The following is a 13,354-nucleotide window of genomic DNA, read 5'->3' on the forward strand; positions in this document are numbered from 1 at the left end:
CTTTTACACAGGATAATTCGGTGTTCTTGTGTACAGTTTGGATAAAATGAACTGAAATCAACTCTAAACAACAAGCTACAAGCAAACTAAAATGATTCAAAATATTGTCTTCCCTTTTCAATCTATCAAAAAAAGAGAAAGATCAGGGAAGTGTCTTTGCTCATAGATACTATGGACTTTTATATTTAAAGTAGTAATTAATTAAAATTTTTTTCTACTATTTTGAAGTGATTGGGGATTCTGTAACTCAAAAAACACTCTATTAAGACTGTTGCTTAAGGAATATTTGTGGGAGGAAGAATTCTAAGATGGTCCCCCACATTCCCACTCCCTGCTGTTATGCACCCTGTGTGATCCCTTCCCTTTGAGTGTTCCCTAATGAGTTGACTTTGAGTTATTCGAAAGAGAGATTATCTAGGTAGACCTGACCCAATCAAGTGAGCCTTTTAAAAGAGCCTCCAGAGGTCAGAAATTTGAAGCCTCAAAGACTCTGCCTGGGTGGCTTTTAAAAGGCAAGCTGCTATGAGTTCCATAGCTGCAAGGAAGTGGACTCTGCCAACAACCACAGGAGTTTGGCAGAGGACTCCCAGCCTCAGATGAAACTGCAGTCCCAGCTGACACCATCACTGCAGGTTGTGAAGCTCTCAGTGGAGAATCCAGTTAAGCCTTGTTCAGACTCCTGACCCACAGAATGAGATATACAAATGTATGTTGTTTTTAGCTGATAAACTTGTGATACTATGCAGCAATAGAAAACTAATTCAAATCAATATGTATTGGCCACTTTTCACTGAGGCACATTTTCCAATAGATTTCTTAAAGGTGTAAGGAGTAACTCATGTGTTTGAGATATTTTAACCTACTGGGGACCATAATAAAGGCACCTCTGTGGGGACAAAATAAAGTGTCATGTATCTAACAAGTCACAGAAATCCTTAAACTAGGAATGTGAAGGAGGAGAGCAATCACGGAAGGCTTTGTGAAAGTGATGGCACAAGCTGGGGTTTGAATAGTTCTGTTAGGTAGAAATGGGATGGATCAGCATCCCAGGACAAAGGAAGAGTGTGAGCAAAGCAGAGATGGAAAAGTGAGATGTCCATCTAGGGAGGAGCCAATGGGCTTCCCAGGTGGTGCTAGTGGTAAAGAACTCATTTGCCAATGCAGGAGACTTAAGAGACGTGGGTTCAGTCCCTGGGTTGGGAAGATCCCCTGGAGAAGGAAATGGCTACCCACTCCAGTATTCTTGTCTGGGAAATCCCATGGACTGAGGAGCCTGGTGGGCTACAGTCCATCGGGTTGCACAGAGTCGGACCTGACTGAAGTGACTTAGCAAAATGAAACACTGGCTGGGACACAGGGTTTCCACTAGGCTTTCTTAGGACTTTATTGGTGATCAATAGGCAGCCATTGAAGGGATCGAGAATAGCACATTTGGGAGTTAACAAAGGTAGCAAACATTTAGTTCTCCTTCTAAGTGAAAAGGTTGACCACTTTCTTGGTTCAGAAGATAAGGGAGATCCTTTGCTCTCTCCTGGCTTTTTGGATGCTGTTATCTTCCCTGCTCCTCACTATGCAGTAAACACTAGGGCATCTCCCCGCCCCTGCCCACCCCACCCCCTTATGCTTTCCAATATCAAATACCTTGTTTACTAACGGAAGGAAATTTCCTGTCTCCTCAACAAATCACATACTGGGTCCATTTCATCAGGAGGTGGAGGAGGCACGCAGCAGCAAGACTCATCCATCTATGTGTTCTCTTCCATTTTGTTTTTATCATTCAGTCACTAAGTCATGTTCAACTCTGACTCCATGGACTATAGCCAACCAGGTTCCTCTGTTCATGGGATTTCCCAGGCAAGCCTACTGGAGTGGGTTGCCATTTTCTTCTACAGGAGATCTTCCAAAGCCAGGGATCCATCCCATGTCTCCTGATTTGGCAGACAGATTCTTTACTGCTGAGCCACCAGGGAAGCCCCTCCTCCATTTGGGAGATTCATATCTAATGGGTCTCTACAATAATCAAATTATGAGAAAAAGAAAATAATAATTTCAAAATCTCTCCATTTTAGTAGATAAACATTTCAAATAAGGTGACCCTGGGTTTAGCAGAGAAAATTTTAAAATATTTACATATTGAAAACTAGAAACAATCAGAGTAGGAAGCATAGATATTCATGGAGGGTGGGGAATGAAATTTGGGGGATTGAGGACTGGCTTCTAGAAAAAGAAAAAAGGCTGAGACTTAAAAGAAAAAATGGCCAGTGAGACATTCCCAGTGTGGAGAATGGCTGAGGAAATCTCATCAGCAGTGGTGACCAATATATGATTGTATTAGTCGTATGAAGGCCCATTGTTGGCCTTTCTGCGCCACGTCCTCAGTAAGAGTTCGCTGTATGTGACTGTGTGGGTAGTGACGCTTCAGGGGAACCACAGAGGGGACTGAGGTCCAAGGCTAACCTATGGCCGAGGAAGCACAGGAGGGGAGGTGTGAGGGGAGTGGTCACTCTGAGAAGGGTCGGAGCTGAGGAGGAGTGCGGAGAGGCGTCTGGCTTTGCCCAGTACGTGGAAGAGGACGTCCCTCTTTTTATTTGGGTGTTGAAGAACAAGTGCCCTCCTATGACTGGAAGTCTTGGGGGACACCAGAGAGCAGATATTTGTATTGTATTTTTACAAATATCAACCATAAAGATTAACTAAGTCTTAAAACATGTTGCTAAGTGCTTCATGTACAACATCTCACTGACTCTGAAGAGGTACTTATTACTGTCTCCATTTTCAAATGAGCAAGCAAGTTCAGGGAAGGTGAGTGACTTGCCCAAGGGCATCAAACTAATCAACAGAGTCCAGATTCAAACTGTTGGATTTCGAATCCCATGTTCTTACCCTCCACTCTCTACACCAGCTTTCACCACACTGTTCTATCATGAAACAATCTGCTTTTCCCTTGTCTTGCCTCGAAACTTTCTTGCCTGTCTCTCTTTTATCAATTTCCTTTAAATCCCTCCTCCACTTCAAATGTAACTTCTGCTGTCTCTTGTGAGCATCCAGCCATCTTCTGGGGATATCTCTCCTGGTGTATTCCCACACCATAGATACCACGTCACCCTCATTGGATAAATAGATACTCAGCTTCCTGGGACATGTCAGGAGATGTGGCTGAGGCCACACAGGAAGAGGCAAGGCTAGTTGCTGATAAAGGTAATTCATATATTGGGGCCAATATGTCTTACTGCCCCAGTAACCCAGCCCTAATCACAAACCTAAACCTAAGCCAACCTACTCTTACAGGAAACACTTGTCAACCTAACACATGCCAGTCACCATTCTCCAACTCAGCTTTAGATCACCCTACGCTAGAAACTAGAACCTGCTAGTCTTCTAGGGAAATCACGCCCTGTTTCCATGTTGCCGCTTCTCACACTGCATAAATCTCCCTCTTGCCCAAAATCCCTCGGGAAGAGAGCTCTACTGCCCATGAGGCAATGCACTCCCCCAGTTGTTTTCCCTTGAATAAAGGACAAACTTGTTACTAAATTGTGTTATTTTTGTCATTTGACCATGCTATCTAGGGGCCTTTTACCTGTGGTCATGCTGAATAATGATCCTTTTAAAACCACAAGTCAGATCACATCACTCCCCTGCTTAAAGTCCTCCAGTGTGTTCCATGACGTTCTGAAATTCAAAGCTCTGACCATGGACCATCAAGCCCCTGTGTGACCTGGTCCCTGCCTTTCCTGTCTGCCGAGTCTTGGCCTCATTTGCTCCCCTGCAGGCCTCCTGCTTTCCTTATAACCCCTCAACTGTGTCAAGGGCCTCCATGCCTGCTATTCTTTCTTCTGGAATGCCCTCCTTCCAGAGAGCCTCCTGGGCATTCTTCACTTAATTCAGGTCCCCTCAGGGAGGCCTCCTGTGAGGGCTCATGCTGTCTAAATTAGCATCCCTGCCGTCATTTCTGTTCTCTCTCTCTGCGATTCCGCTGAGCACCTATCTAGCTAACCCTGCGATGTATCTATTTGATTACCTGTGGGCCTTCCTAGTGTCTCAGATGGTCAAGAAGCTGCTTGCAACATGGGAGGCCCAGGTTCAACCCCTGGGTCAGGAAGATCCCCTGGAGAAGGAGAATGGCTACCCACTTCAGTATTCTTGCCTGGAGAATGCCATGGACAGAGGAGCCTGGTGGGCTAGAGTCCATCAAAAGGAGTTGGACGCGACTGAGTGACTGACACCTTCTATCAGAACACAGGCTCCTGGAGAGCAGGGACTTTTCTCCATTTTATTCACCCCAAAGCCTCAGAGTTTAAAAAAGTGGCTCATAAGAGGCACCTCATACACATAATGGGCTTCCGAGCTGGCTCAGTGGTAAAGAATCTGCCTGCCAGTGCAGCAGACATGGGTTTGATCCCTGGGTCGGGAAGATCCCCTGGAAAAGGAAATGGCAACCCACTCCAGTTGCCTGAAAAGAAAAAAAAACCCCATGGACAGAAGAGCATGGCGAACTTCAGTCCATGGGGTTGCAAAGAACTGGACATGACTGAGCATGCATGCTTGCTACACTCACATATAGGTATTTGAAAGATGTCTGCTGAATGAATAAATGTACTTGCAGAGTGAAAGCTTGACTCAGGCCTATCAATGCATACATGGCTGACTGGGAGAGAAGGTGTATCAGCCAGGAGTAAGCAAATACAGGAAGAGTGGGAGGATTCAAAGAGACTCTAACAACAGGATAAGGGTGTGCATAGGTCATGGAGAGGCCCCAGAGGCCGTACTCCAGAGCTGCTAACTGGCCTGAAGGGCACGTAGAGCAAATTGCAGGATAGGCAGAGTGGAGGACTATGCTCAGTAGGGCACTGAGAGGAGCCTGCAGCCACCCTGCAGGAAGGGATCAGGGTGAGTAAATGCCTCACCTTCCCTCCCTCCCTCTGATCTCCTGGCATCCCCCTTGACTGAGCCCATCAAGAAGCCACTTCCTGGTAGTGGGGTAGAAGGATGTGCACTCATCTTTTCCTTCAAGAACCTTAAAATTGCAACTAGCTGCTGAACAACCATCAATAGGAGGATGTTGGAACCCACCAGAAAAAGATACCCAAGGGCAAAGGAGAAGCCACAACAAGATAGTGGGAGGGGCGCGATTGCATTTATAATCAAACCTCATACCCGCCAGAGATGCTTGGAGGGCACAAACAAAACCCTGTGTGCACCAGGACCAAGAGAAAGCAGCAGTGACCCCTCTACAAGAGATGGAGCCAGATCTGCCTTTGAGTGTCTCCTGCGGAGGTGTGAGTCAGTAGTGGCCTACCGCAAGGACAGGAGGTCTGGCTACAGCAGTCCTGGGAGGCGCTGTGTGTGGCGTTAGTCCTCTTCAAGAAGGTTGCCATTAGCTCCACTGTAGAGCCACCAGGAGGGCAACTCACAAACTGGAGAACAATTATACCAAAGAAGTTCTCACGCTGCTGTGAAAGTTCTAGGCCCCACAGCAGACTTACCAAGCTGGGGATCTGGCAAGGGACCAAGTATCCCCAGGGAATCTGACTTTGGAGGTGAGCAGGATTTGATTACAGAACTTCCACAGGACTGGGGAAACAGAGACTCTTCAAGGACACAAACAAAATCTTGTAGGTACCAGGACCCAGGAGAAAGGAGCAATGACCCCATAAGAGACTGAGTCAGACTTGCCTGTGTGTGATATGGAGTCTCTAGTGGAGGCATGGGTCGACAGTGGCCTGCCTCAGGGTCAGGGACACGGACTACAATAGTCCTGGCAGGCCAGCATGCGGGCATAAGTCCTTTAGAAGGAGGTTGTCATTACCTCCATTGCCCCTACCATAGTTTGGCCTCAGGCCAAACTACAGGGAGGGAACACAGCCCCACCCATGAGCAGAAAATTGGATTAAAGATTTACTGAACATGGCCATGGTGAGAGTTGGACTATAAAGAAAGCTTAGCACTGAAGAATTGATGTTTTTGAAGTGTGGTATTGGAGAAGACTCTTTTTTTTTCTTTTGAACTTTTATTTTTTTATTTTATTTTTTTTTTTAATTTTTTATTAGTTGGAGGCTAATTACTTCACAACAATTCGGTGGGTTTTGTCATACAATGATATGAATCAGCCATAGATTTACACGTATTCCCCATCTTGATAGTCCCTTGGACTCCAAGATCCAACCAGTCCATCCTAAAGGAGATCAGTCCTGAATATTCACTGGAAGGACTGATGCTGAAGCTGAAGCTCCAATACTTTGGCAACCTGATGTGAAGAGCTGACTCATTTGAAAAGACCCTGATGCTGGGAAAGACTGAAGGAAGCAGGAGAAGCGGATGACAGAGGATGAGATGGTTGGATGGCATCGCCCACTTGATGGACATGAGTTTGAGTAAGCTCTGGGAGTTGGTGATGGACAGGGAAGCCTAGCGTGCAGTCCACCGGGTCACAAAGTCAGACACGACTGAGCGACTGAACTGAACTGAGCATCGCCTTGCCCACCAGAGCAAGACCAAGTTTTCCCCACACCCACTCCTTCCCATCAGGAAGCTTGCACAAGCCTCTTATCCTCATCCATCAGAGGGTAGAGAGAATGAAAAGCACAATCACAGAAAACTAACCAATCTGATCACAAGGACCAGAACCTTACCTAACTCAATAAAATATGAGCTATGCCATGTAGGTCCACCCAAGATGGATGGGTCATGGTGGAGAGTTCTGAATAAATGTGGTCCACTGGAAAAGGGAATAGCAAACCACTTCAGCATTCTTGCCTTGAGAACCCCATGAACTGTATGAAAAGGCAAAAAGATATGACACTGAAATATGAACCCCCCAGGTCAGTAGCTGTCCAATATGCTACTGGAGAAGAGTGGAGAAATAGCTTGAGAAGGAATGAAGAGGCTGAGCCAAAGCAGAAAAAATGCCAGGTTGTGGTTGTGTATGATGGTGAAAGTAAAGTCTGATGCTGTAAAGAACAGTATTGCATAGGAACCTGGAATGTTAGGTCCATCAATCAAGGTAAATTCAGTTCAGTTGCTCAGTCATGTTCGAGTCTTTGTGACCCCCATGGACAGCAGCATGCCAGGCTTTCATGTCCACCAACTCCTGGAGTTTGCTCAAACTCATGTCCATCAAGTTGGTGATACCATCCAACCATCTTATCCTCTGTCGTCCCCTTCTCCTCCTGCCTTCAATCTTTCCCAGCATCAGGGTCTTTTCAAATGAGTCAGCTCTTCGCATCAGGTGGTCAAAGTATTAGAGCTTCAGCTTCAGTCCTTTCAATGACTATTTAGGACTGATTTCCTTTAGGGTTGATGGGTTTGATCTCCTTGCAGTCCAAGGGACTCTCAAGAGTCTTCTCCAACACCACAGTTCAAAAGCATCAGTTCTTCAGTGCTCAGCTTTTTTAATGGTCCAACTCTCACATTCACACATGACTACTGGAAAAACCACAGTTTTGACTATACAGATCTTTGTTGGCAAAGTAATGTCTCTGCCTTTTAATATGTTGTCTAGGTTTGTCATAACTTTTCTCCCAAGAAGCAAACATTTAATTTCATGGCTGCAGTCACCATCTGCACTGATTTTGGAGCCCAAGAAAATAAAGTCTGTCACTGTTTCCATTGTTTCCCCATCTATTTGCCATGAAGTGATGGGACCGAGGTAAATTGGAAGTGGTCAAACAGGAGATGGCAAGACAGAATGTTGACATTTTAGGAATCAGTGAACTAAAATGGATAGGAGTGGCGAATTTAATTCAGATGACCATTATATCTATACTGTGGGCAAGAATCCCTTAAAAGAAATGGAGTAGCCCTCATAGTCGACAAAAGTCTAAAATGCAATACTTGGGTGCAATCTCAAAAACAACAGAATGATCTCGAATCATTTCCAAGGCAAACCATTCAATATCATAGTAATCCAAGTCTATGCCCCAGCCACTAATGCCAAAGAAGCTGCATGGTTCTATGAAGACCTATAAGACTGTCTAGAACTAACACCAAAAAAACACAAAAAGATGTCCTTTTCATCATAGAGGACTGGAATGCAAAAGTAGGAAGTCAAGAGATACCTGGAGTAACAGGTAAGTTTGGCCTTGGAGCAGCTAATGAAACAGGACAGGGGATAACAGAGTTTTGCCAAGAAAATGCACTGGTCATAGCAAACACCCTCTTCCAACAACACAAGAGACGACTCTACACATGGACATCACCAGTTGGTAAATACCAAAATTAGATTGATTATATTCTTTGTAGCAGAAGATTGAGAAGCTCTATACAAGCAGCAAAAACAAGATGGGGAGCTAACCGTGGCTCAAATCATGAACTTCTTATTGAAAAATTCAGACTTAAATTGAAGAACGTAGGGAAAACCACTAGGCCATTCAGGTATGACCTAAATCAAATCCCTTACAGTTTCATGGCTGTGCTTAGTCATTCAGTTGTATCTGACTCTTTGCGACCCCATGGACTATACAGTCCACCAGGCTTCTCTGTCCATAGGGATTCTCTAGGCAGGAACACTGGAGTGGGTTGCCATGCCCTCCTCCAGGGGATCATCCCATCCCAGGGACTGATTCCAGGTATCCAGCATTGCAGGCAGATTTGTTACTGACTGAGTCACCAGGAAAGCCCAATACAGTGCAAGTGACAAATATATTCAAGGGATTAGATGTGGCAGACAGTGTGCCTGAAGAACTATGGACAGAGGTTTGAAACATTACATGGGGCAGTGATCAAAACCATCCCCAAAAAGAAGAAATGCAAAAAAGTCAAAATGGGTGTTGGAGGAGGCCGTCCAAATAACTGAGAAAAGAGAAAATGAAAGTGGTTTAATCTCGTCATACTCTTTTCGACTTTAAGGACTATAGAGTCCATGGAATTCTCCAGGCCAGAATACTGGAGTGGGTAGCTTTTCCCTTCTCCAGGGGATCTTCCCAACCCAGGATCGAACCCAGGTCTCCCGCATTGCAAGTGGATTCTTTACCAGCTGAGCCACAAGGGAAGCCCAAGAACACTGGAGTGGGTAGCCCATCCCTTCTCTAACAGATCTTCCCAACCCAGGGTCTCCTGCATTGCAGGCAGATTCTTTACCAACTGAGTTATCAGGGAAGCCTGAAAAGAAGAGAAGCGAACTGCAAAGAAGAAAAGGAAAGATATATCCATCTGAAAGCAGTTTCAGAGAATAGCAAGGAGAGACAAAGCCTTTTTAATTGAACAACGCAAAGAAATAGAGGAAAAGAATAGAATGGGAAAGACTAGAGATCTTTTCAAGAAAATTAGATATATCAAGGGAACATTGCATGCAAAGATGGGCACAGTAAAGGACAGAAATGGTATGGACCTAACAGAAGCAGAAGATATTAAGAAGAGGTGGCAAGAATACATAGAAGAACTAAACAAAAAAATGTCTTAGTGACTTGGATAACCACTATGGTGTGGTCATTTACCTAGAGCCCGACATCCTGGAGTATGAAGTCAAGTGGGCCTTTGGAAGCATCACTATGAACTAAGCTAGTGGAGGTGATGGAATTCCAGCTGAGCTATTTCAAATCCTAAAAGATGATGCTGTGCAAGTGCTGCACTCAGTAGGTCAGCAAATTTGGAGAACTCAGCACTGGCCACAGGACTGGAAAAGGTCAGTTTTCATTCCAATCCCAAAGAAGGACAATTCCAAAGAATGTTCAAACAACCACACAATAGCACTCATTTCACGTGCTAGCAGAGGAATGATCAAAATCCTTCAAGCTAGGCTTCAACAGTATGTGAACTGAGAACTTCCAGATGTATAAGCTGGATTTAGAAAAAGCGGAGGAATCAGAGATCAAATTGCCAATATCCGTCGGATCACAGAAAAAGCTAGAGAATTCCAGGAAAACATCTACCTCTGCTTCATTGAATACACTAAAGCCTTTGACTGTGCAGATAACAACAAACTGTGAAAAATTCTGAAAGAGATGGGAATACCAGACCACCTTACCTGCCTCCTGTGAAACCTGTATGCAAGTCAAGAAGCAGCAGTTAGAATTGGACATGGAACAACAGGCTGGTTCCAAATAGGAAAAGGAGTACATCAAGGCTGTATATTGTCACCCTGCTTATTTAACTTATATGCAGAGTGCATCATATAAAATGCCAAGCTGGATGACTCACAAGCTGGAATCAAGATTGCCAGGAGAAATATCAATAACCTCAGATATGCAGATAACACCACCCTTATGGCAGAAAGCAAAGAGGAACTAAAAAACCCCTTGATGAAAGTGAAAGAGGAGAGTGAAAAAGCTGGCTTAAAACTCAATATTCAAAAACTAAGATCATGGTATCTGGTCCCATCACTTCATGGCAAATAGATGGGGAAACAATGGAAACAGTGACAGACTTTATTTTCTTGGGCTCCAAAATCACTGTAGATGGTGACTGCAGCCATGAAATTAAAAGACACTTGCTCCTTGGAAGAAAAGCTATGACAAACCTAGATAGCATATTAAAAAACAGAGATATCATTTTGCTGACAAAGGTCTATATAGTCAAAGCTATGGTTTTTCTAGTAGTCATGTACGGATGTGAGAGTTGGACAATAAAAAAGGCTGAGTGCTGAAGAATTGATGCCTTTGAATTGTGTTTCTGGAGAAGGCTCTTGAGCGTCCCTTGGACAGCAAGGAGATCCAACAAGTCAATCCTAAAGGATATCAGTCTTGAATGTTCATTAGAAGGACTGATGCTAAAGCTGAAGCTCCAATACTTTGGCCACCTGATGCGAAGAGCCGACTCACTGGAAAAGACCCCGATGCTAGGAAAGACTGAAGTCAAGAGGAGAAAGGGGTGACAGAGGATGAGATGGTTGGATGCCATCACCGACTCAGTGGACATGAATTTGAGAAAACTCCAGGAGACGGTGAAGGACAGGGAAGCCTGGTGTGCTGCAGTCCATGGTTCACTAAGAGTCAGACAGGACTGAGAGACTGAACAACAAGAATCAGGAAGCCAAGAGGCCAAAGTCACACCCAGATCAGGTTGCAGAAGGGTGGGGAGGAACCGGGAGGGCCCAATGTAGCATCCCCAGACAAGAGAGAAAAGGAATCTGTGGGAAAGAGTAAGCCTGGCCTTTGCCTCCTGCTGTTTTCTGAAGGAGGTGTAGAGGAGATGAAGGAAAGGCAGAGCTGGAGGCCTCATCACTGTAAAGACCAGCATGGAGTACCGCAGACATAGGAGTCATGCTCTAACTCCACTGGCTGATAAGCAGAGTCACCAGCTGGTAAGGGCTTGTCATTATTCTCTTCACAACTTTACTCTGTCCAAGTGACAGAACTTGTCTAAGCTGAACTTTCACTTCCATTGTAGCAGCCACGATTCTTTTCACGCCATGACCCTCCTGATAAACGCCAGGCTGCAGTGAGCAATCCTAGCTTGGTCACACGGTCAGCCAGGCCCTCCTGTGGCCCACACTATTTTTGCCAGCCATACTGGACCTAATTGGAATCACTGGAGCCCAGGCTTCACGAGCTTTATACTTTCCTTTAGGTCCTGGCAATCAGTTCTGCAATTCCTGATATCCAGCCATTGAGTAAATACACTATTTCTAGCAAAAAAAAAAAAAAAAAGGATGATGACTCCATCTTACTCTGGATATAAAAGATGGCTCAAAATTGATCAAAGACCTAAACATAAGAGCTAAAACTAATAAAACTCTTAGTCAAAAGCATAGGTGTAAATCTTCGTGACTTTAAATTTGGCAGTGGTTTCTAATAACATGTAAAGTAACAAAAATGTGTAGAGATAATTGGACTTCAACAAAAACTTTTGTTCTTCTAAGAAAACTAGCAAGAAAGGGAAAAGATAGCTGACAGAATGAAAGGAAATGTTTGCAAATCACTTATCTTATAAACCACATATGGGGGTTTAGTATCCAGCAAAAAATACAAATAACCCAATTTTTAAATGGGCAAAGGACTTGAATGGACATTTCTCTAGAGAAGATATATAAATGGACAGTAAGCACATGAAAAGATTCTCAACATCATTAGTCATTAGACAAACATAAATCAAATCCATAATAAGATCCTACTTCACACCCTCTAGGATAGATACAATCAAAACAATGACAATCAATTTTGGCAAGGATATGGGCAAATTAGAACCAGACAACCCCTCTTCCAAAGGTCCCCAGGACCACATGGCGTACGCTTGTGTACAGTCTTGCTTAACAGACAGGCTGCTAGAAGAACTTCTCACATCCTGCTGGAATCCTCCCATAAAGCTCTGCTGCTCATGAAAATGTGGCCTTTAAGGAAGGACAGACAACTGAGAAACTTAAATCAAGACCTGCATTTGACCAGAAATAGAGAAATATCTTTGTAGGACCTTCCCTACTTCCTTAAAGAAAGATGATCATGTGGGTGTTCAGTCATGTCTGACCCTTTGCAACCTCATGAACTGTAGTCCACCAGGCTCCTCTGTCCATGGGATTTTTCAGGCAACAGTACTGGAGTGGGTTGCCATTTCCTCCTTCAGGGAATCCTCCCTACCTAGGGATTTAACCCTAGTCTCCTGCATCACAGGCAGATTTTTACCCCTGAGCCATCAGAGAAGGCCTTCAAAGAAAGAACCACATGTTAGATAGCGCAGAAATGCTATCTCCCATTGCTTGCTAAGCTAGAGTAGGGCTTATTCTCTTCATGCTGGGAGGATCTTAAACCAACTGGAGCACCTGATGTGAAGAGACTCTGTCTTAAGCTAGCATGGTAGAAGGAGAGTAGAGAAGAAATGGGGAGGACACAACCCCACTGGATGCATGAAAGCAAAAGCCAGATTCATTATCCTCATTTTCTGGGGAAGAAACTAGAGGTAAGGATAACTTCTCCAAGTCACACTGCAAGCAGAGCTGCGTGATATTCATGCCAGGTCTGCCTGGCTCCCTCTACCATAACACATGAGGCAGCATAATGCAGTGGTCAGGAGCATGCATGTAGCTTTGTCAGTTCAGTTCAGTCGCTCAGTCATGTCAAGCTCTTTGCGACCCCATTAATCGCAGCACGCCAAGCCTCCCTGTCCATTACCAACTCCCGGAGTTTACTCAAACCCATGTCCATCGAGTCAGTGATGCCATCCAACCATCTCATCCTCTGTTGTCCCCTTCTCCTCCTGCCCCCAATCCCTCCCAGCATCAGGGTCTTTTCCAATGAGTCAACTCTTCGCATGAGGTGGCCAAAGTATTGGCGCTTCAGCTTCAGCATCAGTCCTTCCAATGAATACCCAGGACTGATCTCCTTTAGGATGGACTGGTTGGATCTCCTTGCAGTCCAAGCGACTCTCAAGAGTCTTCTCCAACACCATAGTTCAAAAGCATTAATTTTTCAGCGCTCAGCTTTCT

General features: G+C 44.7%; 1 protein-coding gene across 1 annotated transcript in view; it reads right to left on the bottom strand.

Moving 5' to 3' along the window:
• CRYBG1 (crystallin beta-gamma domain containing 1) overlaps window positions 1-13,354 on the bottom strand; it is a 224,494-nt gene that overhangs the window by 75,276 nt on the left and 135,864 nt on the right. The gene's annotated exons all lie outside the window — the stretch shown is intronic.

Source organism: Cervus elaphus, chromosome 28, assembly GCF_910594005.1.
Source record: "Cervus elaphus chromosome 28, mCerEla1.1, whole genome shotgun sequence".
NCBI lineage: Eukaryota > Metazoa > Chordata > Mammalia > Artiodactyla > Cervidae > Cervus > Cervus elaphus.